The 17,528-nt window shown below is 43.2% G+C and overlaps 2 protein-coding genes across 2 annotated transcripts in view; one reads left to right on the forward strand and one right to left on the reverse strand.

Annotated features, from left to right (window-relative positions):
• Nucleotides 1-17,528, forward strand: part of LOC126561636 (uncharacterized) — a 62,180-nt gene that overhangs the window by 13,899 nt on the left and 30,753 nt on the right. The window lies entirely within an intron of this gene.
• LOC126561676 (SRSF protein kinase 3) overlaps nucleotides 13,944-17,528 on the reverse strand; it is a 415,191-nt gene continuing 411,606 nt past the window's right edge. Inside the window, exon 2 of the mRNA XM_050217969.1 lies at nucleotides 13,944-13,953. The gene's annotated coding sequence lies outside the window, so the exon portion shown is untranslated. The remainder of the gene's footprint in view (nucleotides 13,954-17,528) is intronic.

Below are 17,528 nucleotides of genomic sequence, written 5' to 3' on the forward strand. Positions count from 1 at the left end.
ATCATATTTTTATATTTTGTCCTACCAAAAAACTATACGGACGACAAAACACAATTGTTGACGTCAAAAATGGAATGGAAGTACAAACTTGCCAAATCATTATCATCAACTTGAATGTATATTGTGGACTACTCACTTCTGACAAAAAGCTACTGTTCTTAGTGGGAGCATTTCTTGCCAAAATCTCCATCATCCATGAGAGGGAAATTCGTTCAAAAAACGAGTGTCAACTTGTCCAACCATTCCAACAGTAATGCAACTGACGGGCAGTAGAAAATAGTTGATAAATTAAATTTAGCACCAAACTAACTTTTGACTTTACCACCGCACTAAGTCGCATCCACTTTGCCCAAAATGCGACGAACGAGTGACACCAGCTGTTGCTTCTGTTTCTGGAAGAAATGGATGGCGACGAGCCTAACACGACCGAGCACGAACTACGAAAAAACACTAATATACTACCCTCGCTCCAAATAGTCTAAGAACCCCCAGGAGTTCAGTAAGTTCGCCCCGAAACCAGCAGAACAAGCCGACCACCGGTTCCGGCCCGGAGTGCACCTAATGAAGATAAAAGTACAGTTTAATGAATTTAATTCTGTTTATTCGCTCGCCGTGTCTCCGGCGAACGGATAATCCTTTTCGACTCTTCGGGGCGAGTTTTTCAACCCGGTCGGAAGCTTCAAGCGAGCGTGAAAGAGAGCTACGAAACATGAAGTTGATGGAGAAGCTCGGGCAATCATTACCACAGCTGAGGGTGGTTTGGCGTGAAATATGAAACGTCTTGTAAGGAATGGTTCTGCATACTGAGTATCCAGCTACGAGCTGTTTGAAGGATAACTTTATTGAACCCTTACCGGGATTGAAGTTCTTGTTCTGCTTTGAATGGTGCGCTAATCGTGGAAAAAGCAACGAGTCCAAATTTTTAAAAATGTGTTTGGAATTTGATCAAAATTTTGAAAGTTGCTTCACGAAGTTTCGAGCTTCAGAAAATGCATCTTCAAAAATCGATAGCAGGCGTCAAGTAACGAAAAGAATGTACAAATCGATAAAGCCTTTGAACGTCGAATAGTTTCCAAAAAGTACCACGCAGCGATTGGGCTATCAGGGATGGGTTTTGCAAAATATGTAATGCTAAGCACATTTTCGTTTTTTGCTTCCGAGATGCAATGTATACGAATCTTTAGTACCAAAGAAAGGAAAAACATACACACACATACACAAACACCATAAACATCTATCATCTATCTAATGGCACACGATGGATAACTTAACCTATGATAAGTGTTACGAAGTTTCCTACCTTTTCGAGGATTCTGACGCGCTGCATCCAGATCCAGGTGAGTGTTGTAAAATTTTGCCCCAAACATCACAACCGTCGCTGGATGAAAAGTTTTTTTGTAAAAATCCGGCCAGGTGAATTTGCAACACGAACAAAACCGGAATGGCATGCAGACAAGCGTATTGCCCTTTGTGTGCTACTCCACTTCGAAGTTATCTAACTAAACCGCACCCTCCCTCTGGTTTCAGGTTAAAAAGGGGCGGAAATGAAACGGAAACCAATGGAGCTTGAAGGGAGCAGGGAGCGGATGGCAAAGCACAAAGAGAATCCTCATCCTAGATTCGGGACACCGGAGGAAATCGTGACTTTTGTACGGTTGCTCGCCTAAAAATTCTTCCTCGCAACAGCACGCTGCATGGCAGATGGTTATAAAGGCGCGCGCGTTTTTCGCACCACGTGGGTCTTGTAAAGTTTTGGACATGGTGGCAGACGGAAGAACCGAGCTTCTTTTGGGCGTAACGGAACTCGTGTGGAAAGAATCTTAAGACGGAAATCTTGAGCAGAAGCTTATCGCTAGCATGGCATTTCGGACGTTTCTATTTAAAAGTTAAATCAACCCGAACCCGATCCGCAGGCAATCACTAAAAGTGCAATAGCATACGTGTGAAAATTTGAGTTGCTTAGAGGTTTTTGTTGTAGCCAACATTCGTTAAAATTCCTTTAAATTTAATATTCTGTCACAATTTGTAAAACCTCATAAAAATCGCCGTATACGAGACTCCTTAATTTCCCTTTTCTCAGCGAACCTAGCTAATAAGTTTTAGGACAAAACATCGGTAAGACATAATTAGTGTTCGATGTACGAAGAGAAAATCAAGTCCCAAATTCCCACACTACTCTAATCACGTAAAAACCCATGGCCGCGTACTCGGCAGCCACAGGTGCCGTGGGACCATTAATCATCGAGAACGTTATCAAATTTACATAATTTCTTCCCACAGGTCTCGCAAAAACCGAATCTTTTCGGCAAATATTTGCGACTGTCTCTCGCAGGCAGAAGCTTTCCTTTGACCAGCGCTGCCATGAAAATCCTCTTTAAGTAGAAACTGATACTGACTTTTGCTGCTTCGCAAGCCAGTCATCCAGGGTATGTTAAACGAATAGAACAGCTCAGCAGTTTCGATGCTGATAATCGTTGCTTAAGTACCTTGATGAGGTGCGAATCACTGTCCTGGGAAAATTAAAACAATAAAAATTCTGCCCTGCGATGAAGATACGGCCGCACCCTTGCCGGCCGCTTACCTCACCTCAACATTGCAGGGAAAACATTTCGTAGGGCGGTAAAATGCACTGATTTTCAACTGATTGACCCACGTGTCAAGTTCATCGGAGGAAACCGTACGCAGTCGGCTGCTCGTTCGCTCTCGGCAGAATCATCCCGACTTGGTCGCCCCAGCTCGGGCACGACATCCGAATCACACCCGGTTCATTCTGCCTCGCCCGAGACCACATCCTCCAACAAGTGGACCCGACGGGAACCGGGGATCGGGCGCGCACAGTTTATGTAATCACAATTCGACACTCACGCCGCCGGTTCGGCACTCAGCGCACCGAGCCGGTTGGTTCGTACGCGCGATCTCCACTCACCGCTTCCAGTGAAATCGGCCATCCAGCCTGCCCGCCCAACCAAGCCAAGGATTTTCACCGGTTGTGTTGTGGCGAAAAGCCAGTCACGTGAGAAGCCACTCACAGGCTACTACCGCGTGAACTGGGTGTGTGTTTGAGTGCCTTTCGTGTGAGTGCGGTTTGGCCGCTGGACGCTCCGGAACCTTCTGCCTACCCGTCGGCTTTAGAACAAATGGCAAATTGTTGCATTCGAGTCAGCACCTGGCCCACGCCCAACCACCCAACGTCTGTGGCGTGTGGATCGACTGTCGATCTGGGCTGGCGAAACTGAAAACAAACGCCTAGCCACTCATTGCAAGCTCTTGGATTGCTCTCTTACCTTTTCTCTTGCTTTCCCAGCGTTGCCCTAGGCCCTAGGCTACATCAGTGTCCTCGAACTGAGGGAGCAAAGAATACCAGTTGTTGTGGAGCCGATGAATCTACTTTATAACGACTGCTTACACCATTTAAACAGTGGAACTTCAAAATTGTATTCAATTCAAACATAGTTTCTGGCATTCCTTTCGTGGTACAGATTGTAGGGGTGGGTTTCGATTTTTAGCATGATATGGACAGCACTTGTGCCTTTGCGGATGGAGCTGAGGATAATAAACGCGGAAAACCAACATGCCAAGGGATCTGCAATGCCAATTTGTAACAGCATAGCTACATTTTCCATGAATTGGCTTAACCGCTGAAAGGCAATAGATTTGTAAATACGCACACATAGACACATTAAAAAGATTGCAATTTAATTTGAACATGCAGTACTAAACTTATCTTGGAAAAGTAGAAACAAGAAAGAGCCCACTGTTTTCCAACACTTAAGAATAACTTAAAAATATCAAAATTTAAAAAACATTTTACTTTTAAACTTATATTCATTATTACAATTACATGGCAGACATGTATGAAATATGGAGAAAAACTCGCTTTTTATGCTTTTTAGTATCAACTACCCATACTTGCCATATACATTAAAATCGATAAACCAGAGATTTTAACAATGCATGCTTTTATCATGTACTTGTACACATTAACAAATGTTTTTGAAATTTAAAAAACGTTTTATTTGATTTTTTGCAACGTTTTTAAGTTTTAAAAATATCTGTAAACAAATTATTTCATGAAGTGTTGTTTTTGAAAGATTGTTTTAAAATTATAACACTTTCATCCTTATCAAACATTCTTTCAAAGTCTTAAAAATGATTGATAAAAACCTTCGTGATGTAATGTAATGTTGTATATAGTTTATTTTCTTTGCTAACTTAAAAAAAATCTACCCCAAACGTTTCTCCGAAACTCACATTGTATTTTCACATTCCGTAGAATCGGTTTAAATCGTACCCCAGGAAACAACCCGTCCTTAGCACACCATTACATGAATCTTTTTATTAACGGCCGTAAAACCTTTGAATTTCATGCATCGTTATCAATTATTACCAGCAATCACTTGTAATAGCCAGCAAAGGTCACAAGGAACGCGATGCAACAGACGAAACGGTCCTGGACGGGTATGAAAAAATGACCACGTCACAAAACGTTTGTCTTCCGAACACACCCACTTTTGCGTAAGCAGTCTACAATAAAGCTTGTTAGCCTTTTTGTTGTTGCTTTGTTTGCTCTCGTTTCCACCCCCTCGAAAGCTTCGTTCACTTCACTCTTCGTGAAGGCATCCCACGAGAAGACATACACGGAACGTTGAGCAGTACAAAGTACTGGGCGCCTCCACCCAAAAAATGTTCTTCAAATCCTCTGTTGTTCGCACTCAGAAAGGATGAGAAGGCAGGAAACGAAAAGGGTAACGAAAATAATAACCATTTACCAAGTATGACGAGCGTGCCCTGATCGGGCGCGACGTTTTTTGATGCTTCAGTTTGCTGAACGCTTGTGTCAATTATATCCTCACAAAAACACAGGTGTCCGTCAGATTAATGGCCACTTTACAAAGATGCTTTCGAAAGCTATCTTCTTGGCTGAGAAACTTTGTTGAATAATTTCGCGTCAAGAAGATGGACACAGCATAATCAGCTACAGTTTCGCCCGCGCTTTATTTTCTTTCTTCCCCTGTGTGAGTCCGAACTTCTTCCACGCGCTGAGTACCGAAGCGCGTTGGGCGGTTGTAGTGTGCACAGTTTGAAGATTGAACCACGGCTACACAAAACACAACAACAGTCAAACACTAGATGAGTAAAGCTGGGCCATTAATTGAAGTATTCATTCCCAAAGGAGCTATTCTTCGGGCACTGCTGCACTTCGTTGGCATTTAATAGCTTCGTTTTTCATTTGCAAAAACTGCATTTGTCTATCGAGAACGTGTCGCTCCATCAACCTTACCGGCCGAACGCTTCTGCTAGATTGCTTTCGAAGCCAACAAACCATCACCGGTCAACAGGTCACATGGCCGGGACTCACGCAAACCGTTTCGACGGCAGCGAGAAGTTGATTTCCAGCGTCCCAAAACCTAACAAAGACCGCTCACTGGAATACCGCCGTTTGGCGTGAACGTGAGGGCGTATAGCGTATATGGCACGATGGCACTCACTGACGCGCGCGCAGTTTTCCCGAGCGGCACTCACCTGATTCAACATGTTGCTTGTTGCTTTGCCAAGCGGCCCATTGGATGCGTCTCCTCAGTACTAGCTCAAAATCGTCAGCGTACGGATAACGCCTCCAATCGCGATCGGTGTACACGTAAGCAAGTGGAGGGTCTCTTTCGGACCTACTTTGGCCATCGATATAGCTCCCAAAACCACCACCACTACCAGCGTGCTACTGCTCCCCGCAAACAATTCTTCATGCACTCAGTTGTGAAAAGAGAAATTTGGCAACAAACAAAATGCAGTGGAAAACTATAACTGACCGCCGTGGTTTTGACGATGTTCGCCGTGCTACAAATAGACCATGGGCCACCGACGGCGATGCAATCGAACGGAACGCGATGAATGGCGATCGAACCACATCCGAAACTATTCCGTGCCAACAGTAATTAAAAAAAAATCCAGTTTTTTATGCTTTGCTTTTATGAATGCACGTCACGATCGTGCGAGAGTGATCAAAGTGTTTCGCAAGATCGAATGGAAAATTTTGGAATTTTCCTCCCAAAGAAAAAGGCGTGTTTCGTGCATTGGCTTTTCATTGTGTGATGTATTGCGTGCAAATGTGAACCGTATCTCTTCAACGAAACAATGTTTTACGGGAAATTAACTACTTGAGATCTTGAAAAGGAAATAGTGACAAGAAATTGGTTAACTTTTAAATATTTCTAGCCATCACGATTTGCGTGCAAATCACCGTTGTTACTACAAATCCATTGCATGGGCGTGTAAACCGTTTTCTTAGATTTTCAAATTGCGTCGCACAACTATTTCCACCCCGTTTTGGACAACGGCCGTTATCCACGGTGTGCAGTTTATGGTCAAAACAAGAGCTGGCGAAAAATGTAGGAAATGGTTTGCTAAACTTTCCCTTGCTGTGTGCAGCTCGCGCTGCGAGTAATCGAGCTTGCAGCTAGCAGTGGCTGATGTGTTTCTACGTGCGTCCACAGCGCCATGTGCAGTATCGGTAGTGGCACTTGCATTGCACGTTCCGTTTACTGCTTGCATACACAGAGCATAACTCAAACCTCAAACGGATATCCGTGGATTCGAATATTCGGGAAAGGGAATGGGTGCGGTCACAGCATTTTGCGAGTGTGTGTAAGCGTGTGCGGGAATGATGTCGAATGTAAGACATGGCAGTAGCAGATAGCAGCAGCATCGCCGACGAAATGGTACGGAAAATACTGGTGAAAGTTTTCCATTGTTTGCCTGTTCGAAAAAGCTCCTTAGCTGAGACGTGCTGCTGCGGTGGTGGTGTTGGTGGTAGTTATTTTAATCACAAACGAAAACAAACCCCTTAGATAAGATAAGCAGGATTTGTTAGCGACAGTTTGCCCGAACAGTGCGCTGGATGGATGGAAAGAGAATAAAGCAGTGAGTGGCGCGGGGAACTGCGAACGCGAGCAAGTGAGTGAAGTAGACCGATCCGCTAGAAACAACCTACCAATTTCACTGCAAATGCTTGTAGATATAGCTGATTCTATTGTGTGCTAGAGAGGGCTAAAACACTCTACGCGCTTCGCTTAAGACGAACCACATCGGTATGGTGGCAGTGTCAAGAAAAGTCACAACACCACCGCGGTTCAAATACACGCACTGAGTAAGTGTGTTTGTGTATGTGTGTGTGTGTGTATGTGTGTGCGCGTGTGTTAGTGTTGCTGTATCAGTGGGAGTTTGCTGCCGATAGATCAAACAATCTACCCGTGTGGATATGATTTATCGCGAAACGACAGAACAGTGCGAAAGAAATAAATCTTCGAAGCGTAGAAAAATCCCACACCCTGTACATGGTTTCGTGATGGTGACCGCAAACCACGTAGTGTTGATGGTAGTGGTGGTAGTGGCCAACGATGATGCTGGTGCTGGTGATGATCGACGGCGGGCGTGGTTAATGTAGTGAAGAAAACGGTCGCCTCTGCCGCGGGAAAGGACCGTTGAGGCAGCACAAGTGGTCGATTGAAAGATAAGTGCAAAATTTGCAGAAACGCAAAAGAAATGTTACACCGACCTGTTACCCTGGGTGCGTGCGTTGGGACGCTGAGTTTTGAATCAGCGAAATCGAAAGATTAGTTAGCAAGTCTCTAAACAACCGCCCGCTTATCCATCGCCGAGAGCGCATGAGACCATGGAATGACGTGAGTGACAGTGGTATCAGTGGGCCGTTGAAAATGATGGACGACAACCGAGAACATCCGTTACATAATGAGGCGTCATTTTCGTGAGCAAGTGAAATGCAATTGCTTTTTACGATTGCGACAATTCCCGAAACGGACTGTCGTTACGGTTGCTAATGGCTAATGGTTTAAGAAAAAAGTATTGTTGTACGAGTAGCAAGAAATCAATCGACAAAAAAGCACAACGTTCTATTTTGTTTGCCTGTGGAGTGCATCAGTTGTAATTTGTTCTTTTTGTGTGAGAGCTTTTTCCCGTATATATATTTTTTTCCCCTGTTCGTCATAGCCATGCACCTGTTGGTTTTAATTCATTGCAACGCTGCAAAAAGGCTCGCCTCCAATGGAGAATGAATTTAAATTGCATTTGAATATTCATGAAAGCGTGGATGCTTCTCAAAACATAAACTACGTTATTTAAGTACGCCATTATAGTGTAATTTAATGATCTGTTGTAGGTTAATTCAGCCAACTAATGAAGATTTTCAACACCTTTCTCTTGCTTGAAAAAATACAACAAGTTTGATGCGTTTTATTCTCATGTGCATTGTTTTTGTTTTCTTACATATTATTGCATTGTGATCAGTAATATATTACTTTCCCTTCAGTAGTTCGAATTATTTTTCTAAACCAAGTTAATTTCATCACTCATTTTTGAAATAATTTCGAATCCTAATATGTATTTGTTGTTTTGTATTCGATCATATTGGATTGCAAACGGTATTAATCCTCAATAGCAATGAGAAACATTTTACAGGGGTTTTGAGAAAAACTAGCAACGTGCGAATCATCATGGCATCATGATTGAGCTTGTGCTTCTCTCAAAATTAACAGTATTATTTACTGTATTAAAAATAATACTGAGAACTTATATCAATGTTCTTTAATGGGAATTTTTTTGTACAGTCCTATTTGTAAATTATCTAATTCACCTTGAAAGGTATGGGAAAAAGACAGAAAGACGGACACAAGTCTAATTTATCTTGACCAGATACGAGAAACGATTTGAACTGACACTGAGCAGCTAAAATGTTAAATTTTCCATAAAAACTGGTAACCAAAGAATCGAAAATCCAACGCCTAAATCGAGCCAATGATAAGAAAAAACATTACTTACTCTCTGCTTACATTACACGAACGATTGTTCGAGCTTTTGGCTAGGTCAGTTCTCAAAAAACAAAAGATTTTTAAGCAATCAAACAATTTAATGTTTAAGTCGTCATTTTACGCTTTTTTATTGCTTTTCCAGACTACTTATACTTATTAGAATTGGGCGGCCCGGTGGTGTAGGCAACAGTGGCGGCAGGACCGGAGTTCAAATCCCATCCGGACCGTCCCCCCGTAGTGAGGACTGACTAACCAATTACGTGGTATCGGCAGTCTAATAAGCCATTTCAATGGCCGGCATGACCTTTAGAGGTCGTTGAGTCAAGAAGAAGAAAACTTATTGGAATACACAATTATACAATTATTTTTCCAAAAATATAAAACATTGCTGGTTTGATTGGCTTTTCAGAACTGAATTGTTTACCGGATGCTGTTTAATTTTTTGTATGACTGAAACCATAACCCGCTACTTGTTCATCTCGGTAACCCTGTACTATTCTAAACAAAAACAATTTTGTTTTAATACATCAATCACCTGTTAGGTCTTAAACAGATTCTTTATTAATCGAGTAATTAAATTGACACCCCCACCACACACTTACACAAAATTCAATAACAATTCAACTTGAATTTTCATTAACACGCCTAAGTTTCGTATGCAACACTCATACGCGTCCACACGCAAATTCTTGGCTATAGAAATGATTGATTTACGTAGTGAAGGTCGTATAAGCTTTGTATGTGACAGTCTACTACCTCTCTGCTGCTTTTGTTACAGCCGCAACATAATCCAGTGTAATAAATAGCTGTTGGAAACACACACACACACACTCACACATATGGGCACTCAACTACTATCAAGCCTATCCAGCAGGCAACCATCTCATCCACCATGCAGGCCATGCACAATGTGTCCCCTGTGCATTCACCTAGCATGCTACGAATCGGCTCCCTCGTGATAATTGAATAGCAGCTGCACTTTCATGTGCTGTAATCCTGGTACGAAATAATTGGAAATCCATCAAGCAAATCCACTGTGCGGGTGTGCATGGTCTTTTCAAAAACAAGCGTCATCCGGTCACTGAGCAAGCGAGTGTGCGGTGTAGTACACAGGCAGCATACCAAGTGTGGTAGTGATTAGTCGTACCTAGAATCCATTGCTGTTTCGCTCATTTGCAGTTCTGTTCCTTTCGCTTGTTGTGTGTATGGGTGATCGACGATTAATCGGATTTGCAGTGATTAATGAGCAATCTAACAACATCGCTCCTTGCGTCAGTTGATTTTTAGAAAGTTCAATTTTGCCTCATTAAAATGTTGCTTGTATGTAGTTTTCTGTCACATTTATTTATTTATTTTTCAAATATGACGACTCAACGCCGTCTGGTCAACGCCGCATGTCTTGACTTGTTACAAATTTCACTAAGCATTTCCCCCTCGGGTTGTGCCTTATTCACGGGGATGCTCGACTTAACTGTCCAATTTGATATTATTAAAAACATAAAAAAGAAATTTATACAAATTTTTTGTCATCCTCGGCCAAACAGCGGAAGAATTAGAAGATAAATCAAGTGCTCGATCCACTTTGTAAAATTTACAACAACTTTAAGCATCCAACGCCTATAAAGGCGTTAAAACTGAATCTGAAAATCATATAAGGTGTTTTAAAAGGCTCTATCTGTAACAGACCATTTACGCGCTCAGACAAACACTATGAAATTCCCTGAAACAGGAAATTAGCTTTTCCATGGACAGCCAAAATATTAGAAACAAAAAACATTAATCACACGATACCGTCTAGATAAAAGCTCCCCATTCTCCAGTCATGTCGGCCATCAGCACCAGCAAGGACACGATGTTTTACAAAATTGCCATCAAACACGTCGTCTTGCCGGAGAATAATGTTATACCATGACCACGTTGATTGGCCAAACATGGGTTCGGTTGACCCGACGCTTCGCACCAGCAGCGAAGATCGCACGGATCGGTTCGGAAGGAAAGCGTTTTATCCCTGGCTTAGATTTGAGCAATAGATCCTCTAATGAATATTCATTTCAACTTCTCATTTCGCTCAGAGCGTTATTATTTTACTGAAATATTATGGGACGATAATGGTGAACGACATCCATTTTTTTGCCGTTCATTATTTAAATAATGTTGCACTTTTGCTCTGAAGATAAGTGAGGAATTTTGTTAAGGGGTAATTGTGTAAGCTTTTTAAAACTTACAACATTTCGATTCATTTCTATTACGCTTTATACATCGCTTTGAAAGACCACCCAACCATAACCTGTTTTTTGTTTATGTTACACAGTTAAAAGCCCCAGCAAATTACAAAACTGAATTTAATGAGAAAAAAACGCCATCCGTTCGCCCTGCGAACCCTATGAAATACGTGGAAAGTACGCATAGTTGGAACGTTGAGTAAAACAGAAATCCTGAATGCAACTGTTGCCTGTTACACCGATAACCCTTCCAAAGTGATGCCATAAACCACTGACAATCTTCCACCCTCTCCCCACACACACACCTTTTAGCGGTGGACGGGCTGACCGACACATTAAATTGCCACCATCGGAACTAGATCACTGGTTATGGCGTGACCACCTGACCAGAAGCAGAAATAGTGCAGCTACCACACTTAGCAAAAAGCCCTTCCACAGTCGCCCACTGTTGCCGGAGTCCGGTTCATCATTCATGCACACGTACCACGGGACACAAACCCTGTGCCGAACGTGTTCCAGCGTACGGCCGACACGTGGGTCGACTAATCGCTGTTTTCTGCCGACCTGGTCGGGGTGTATGTAAGCTTTTTAGATCAACTTTTTCCCCGGTCACACTTTTCCCGGGCTACACAGCGGGTGGTGAAAGTTGCGGTGGAAACTTTCCCGCTCGAACGAATGCTAGAGATGGACAGAGAGAAAGATATAAAGAGTGAGGGAGAGAGAGAGAGAGAGAGAGAGAGAGAGAGAGAAATTGAACGATGTCAGACCAGGTCGGTGGGGGGTTCCTCACTCTGCAAGAATATTAAACATTCCCATGTCGGAGGAAATATGTTCCCATTCGACATTTTTTCTTCACCATAATAATATCGCTCATCGTGTGGGACAAAATTCGTAGAACGAATTACCTCTGGCAATCACGGTGGTTCTGAAATTGGGCAATGGAATGTGCACCTGTATACATACATTGCTCGCAATGCAACATGTGGTTAACGGATAGTTTAGTTTATACTTTTGAATGTTACTTGAGGTTCTTTCAATGCAGTCTGTTATGTGATTCACTTACTGACGCATTTCGAAGAAGTGGCAGTACATCGTTTCGTGGAAGCAATTTTACGATTTAACGATAACTACGAACACACAACTGAATCTGAAACGGCGTTAAGCGATCCTTTCTTGCAGCTTTTTTTTTCATCAAACCGCTGTGGAAGAACAACTTGGAAGACAAAACCATATGGAACCAGATAACCATCTCTCGCAAACGGGACGGCCAAAGAAGGAAGAAAAAAACACGGTACAAGAAATCTGTACTTACAGGCGCGCATGTGGTAAAAGCAGCTACCTCACCCTCGTTCGAGTGACTCCTTTCGAGCATTCTTTTTCGTTCATCATCCTCAATAACGACGACGACCATTCTTCTTCCCGAACGCCCTTACCCTATGGTGTGGTGACACGAGAAAAAGAAGAAAAAAAAACATCAAAGAATTTTCATAACTCGCCCACAGACTCTCCGATCCCGTGTGGGAGGTCCCCACACCGTTGATGGACCCGCCGTGCGGCCAAACCGAAAAGGGCCGCGAAGTGGGTGGGTGAGCGAACCTTTCGCTAGCATTAGAAAACGCTCACGCTCCCATGCCTTCGAATTGGAAGCCCATTTTGTGGCACGCGGAACGGGATGTCGTCAGCGCTGAGCAGGGCTGCAAAACATGACCCGGAAAAAATGGCAAAATCAAGAACCGAGAACCGAAGTGGATGGCCCATGTACAGAAATACGGTGAAGGCGGGGGCCGAGGATGACGCGTGTGCGGGTAACCGAGAGACAAAGCAACACGAAAATGAAATATAACACAACTGAACCCAACATTGTTCTGCCGAGAAGAATAAGTTGAATTTTTTCGACGATCTTGCTGCTCGTTACCGCCGTTCGGGCCATCCGTCTATCCGTTTTCGTTCGCCTCCCTTGACGGATAAGGACGACGCCAGGAAGGAGATTATTTTTCAACCGATGCCGTTTTTTTCCAGTTCTGTCGTGTTTATGCCTTTGCCAGCTCAGTTATGCTTGTAGTCCTCCTCCTACCATGATTTCTGTCTTTACGTTTGTTTACGGCTTTTTTTTGCAAAATGGTCCCGGAATCTGTCCTTGCTCAGGAGACGATGATGAATATCTATCTGACGACTTCTGTCTAATGCCACGATTGCTTGATTTTCTCATTACTTCTGCACACTCGTGCATGGCATGCGACGTACTATCTGGTGCTAGGAAAACAACAACACAACGCCACAACGACAACGGCGAAGATAACGCAAATACAACAGTCACCCAACGACCAGCAGCGGCAACAAAGTTGTGCTCAATCTCGGGTAATAGTAGCACTCTGTTTAACTACCTGATTTACAAAGAAGCGTGGATGGAATTTACACTTAGAACTGCTACTTGCGTAATTATGCGCTTGATCTCTAGGAAGTAAACAATTTTTCATCAGTACCGCTCGTGTGGCTTTGTAAATTCAATGTTTTAACTATGCTGACCATGAAGAAACCTTCAAAGAGACTTTCTGTTCTATGTAAAGGTATTACAAAAATACTTACTTACTTACTTACTTATCAGGCGATACAACCGCCTTTCGGTCTTGGCCTGCCGCAGCAGAGTCCGGAACCGCTCACAGTCCCACGCCGTCTTCCGACTATCCGTTATCCCAGCCTTGACGGCCTTGATGATGATTCCACGCCATCCTCCCACCTCAATCTGGGTCTACCACGCCTTTTCTGTCCGTGTGGACGGCTTAAAAGGAATTTCTGAGCTGGGTCGTCCGGTGCGTATAACATGACCAGCCCATCGGAGCATGGCGAGCCTAATTCGTTGCACGACGGTGCGGACATCTTAAGTTTCTTACAGCTCGTCGTTTTGGGGGCTCCTCCATTGTCCTTCCACACATACGGGGCCAACGATCCTTCTGAGCATCTTCCTCTCGAACGCGACTAAGAGGGCTTCGTCTGTTTTGGACAGGGTCCATGTCTCAGAGGCGTATATGAGTACTGAGACTATAAAGGTACGGTACTGTCCCAGTTTCCACCGTCGCGACAGGTTTTTTGAGGTGAGATGTTTTCTCAGGCTGATGGCTGGCCGCCAGCATCGTAGTCTCTATGCCGTTTTTGGTGTTGACTTTTGACCCGAGATAGGTGAAGCTTTGGACGACCTCAAATTTGCGGTCATCTTTCCGTACATCACCTCACGTACCCGATGTTTTCTGCCGCCTGCTCGATCCTTTGGTAGGCCTCTACTACCTGGGAGAGCCGCAGATCAATGATGTCTATATCATCAGCGTATGCCAGGATCTGGGTTGAATTGTAGAAGATGGTTCCCTAAGTCTCCACCTCCGACTCACGGATGGCCCTCTCTAGCGCCAAGTTGAAAAAGAGAAGGGCGAGCCCATTTCCCTGACGCAGGCTTTTGGTGGTAGCAAAGGACCCTGAGGGTTTTCCATCCACCTTCACCTGGCATGTGACGTTGGTCATGATCAATCTAACGTACCTGATCAGTTTGGCCAGGATTCCAAAGGAGCTCGTTCTCCAAGATTTGCCGCATGGTGAAGATCTGGTCAGTGGTAGATTTTCCGTTTCGAAATCCTTTTTGTTAGTTTCCAACTATCCGTTCGACGAATGGTGCAAGCTTATACTGAAGAATTAGGGAGAATATTTTGTAGGTGGTATTAAACACCGTAATACCCCTGTAGTTGTTGCAGTCCAACATTCCAATTCCAATCACAAGGCATCGATTCGCTATCCCATATCATTATAAGAATATGAAGTATTAAATATCGCAAAACATCACCAGCCAGTGTTGCAGTTAGTTTTCGCTAATGCAATCGATTTGCATCGACATACGACTCACATTCTCACATCTGCATCATTAGTGATCTTTTCATAATCTGGTCTCTTGTTTTTGGTGCGCTTGAAGCAGTGTTTTTAGCAGGGAGAGCTCCTATTTTAGTCTAAAAATCCATTTCATATCACACATACATGGCTTAGTACATCGAACAGTTGCCTAGGAATTATAAAATAGAAAAAGTAATGTCAACATCATCCAACTTCAATCTGAAATTGCCTATGTACGGAGCTTTAATTCCCTTTACGACTCTTTCGATTTTGATCTATCTCTAAGAAACTTCTCTGCTATTGACTCTCCTATAATACGGCTCTGAGCTCATCACCATAATCTCATAATCTTTTCTCTCGACTGTTTTCTGTACATTACTCATTCGCCATTTTGAACCAGTTTTTTTTTTTAATTGAGAGCTTCCTTGTAATACTTTCTTTAGATTGCAACAACTTTCTCAGTTTTGAGGTTTTCACGTGGTGTGCTCACTATCTAGGCGATAGTGGTGCCGGTTTTCATACGACAGGTCCGTGTATCGTATTCCATCCGTACCGTCCTCAGTTACAGGTCTCAGGTCTCAGGTCTTAATGACATTGTATCGCCAAACAAGATAACGAAGAAGATTTTTTGATGTACTAAATCTTCATTTACCAATCAAACTTGAGAAAAGATTCAGTTAAAATTGAAGTCTTTACTTGGTTTATTTTTAAACCATCGTAAACCCTTTAAATCCCCAGTAAAGAGTTATCAAAACACCTAAATCTCAATTACGTGTGAAAAGCTATACTATACTTAGAATCCAATTTAATCGAAATACGCGAAAAAGAGTGTTCTTAAAATTCCCTCAAATTAGCGTCTCGTTTCGCCATTCGAGTCCTCTTTCTTTCCCTGAACCATTTTTTGATACCTGTCAAATGCCAGTAGTGGATAAGAAAATATTTTAAGTGTACTTCTATTTCAGACGCGTTCATTTTAAAATTCTATCAAAATACTTCATATGATAAGTGAGAGCTTGCCTCGTTCTCAATGGTATTTCATTATGAAGTTTTCATCACTTACTTTAACATTAACCAAATTTGAGTGAAGCATACTTGTTTTCGATTAACAGAAATCTATTTACATACCTATAGTATGAAAAACTGTCTGTAATTCCATTTATTCTTTTTCTTCGTGGCTTGACGACCTACTCGGTCACGCTGGTCATCGAACGGCTTACTAGACTCAGTACGAAGGAACGATCCGGATGGGATTTGATTTTTTCTTCATCCAGTAATTGTACAATGAAAATGAAAGAACATATTGTCAAAAAGCTGCTCTTTATAAGTCTCCATGAAACGCAATAAATGTATCCTTTTTTACTTATGACTCTCTTTTGAACATAGTTCTATTTTTACCATCAGTGGCTATCAGTGTTTGTTGACATTACAAGGCAAAGCATTTTGCTTCGTGCGGTGCAATTACAAAGGCATATGATACATGGTTTGTTCCGAACCTGACAACAGGTGGAGTCCCAATTTCCCGAACACTATCGCCATTCTTCAGAATAGCTACATTAGATTACTTCTCTTTTCCTTGAAAAAGCTACCAAATGCCACGATCCATCATACGTCACACTATCTCAGGACGAACCTTCTCGCATTATGTTTCACTAATTATCATCGGTTGATTTTCACGTTTGTCGTTGCCAACACACGTAGAGACCATGCTACATTAGGTTATCATTTCGTTACTTCAGCTTATTTCCCATCCCTCCCCCAAGCCCTGACCGCTTCGAGACTGACCCGCTTGAAAAAGTGGAGCAGCCAAACTTTTGCCCACGCCTTTCGTTGTTCCACATCTACCGGGGGGCGCTTTAATTCAACTCATCTGCCGCTACGTCTAATGGGCGCAAGGCCGTTTCGGATCTGTAATCCGCTTTTGCCAGTTCATATCCTTGCGAGTGCGTGTACGGTTTCGGGCATGCTTCTTAGGGGCCAAAATAAATATGAAACAATCTAATCGGCTTTTGTTTCAAGTTTTCTTATCACAACACTGAAGCAATCGTGCACCAGAACCTGCCCGGCTGTGGGTAGGTGGCCCATGAGGACGGGCAATATGTTACGGGCGCGTAACATTAAACCACCGAGAGGTTTTCCCCATTCCCGGATCTACGTTCCGGTAGGTTTAGGCAGCGCACTAGTGCCGGCAAACAGTTCCCGGGCACTGTCACGGGATGCTTACAAAATGGTCTACGCGTGTGGGGTATAGGATACATTATCCTATGTATACACGGGGACGAAGATTGGGCAAACACAGTGACCTACGTCCTTTGTTCGGATGCGAACTCCGGTAACTACCACCATAATCCTACGCCTGTACGGGAGAGCATCGTCTACTAGCAGGACGTGGCGGCCCCATCGACTAGCCCAAAATAAAAAAGGGAAACCACGAGGAGACGAGGCACACAAGGAAATAGAAATAGAGAGAGAGAGACAGAGAAAGAGAGAACGATATAAACATAGAGCGATAGCTAAAGAGCAACTGAGCTTAATCTGAACCGGTCCGGTCACGAGAGAGGCAACGCCCTGCAATTCCTCGAGGTGGCAGTAATGGAGCACATAATTTTGCAAA

Source organism: Anopheles maculipalpis, chromosome 3RL, assembly GCF_943734695.1.
Source record: "Anopheles maculipalpis chromosome 3RL, idAnoMacuDA_375_x, whole genome shotgun sequence".
Classification (NCBI taxonomy): Eukaryota; Metazoa; Arthropoda; class Insecta; order Diptera; family Culicidae; genus Anopheles; species Anopheles maculipalpis.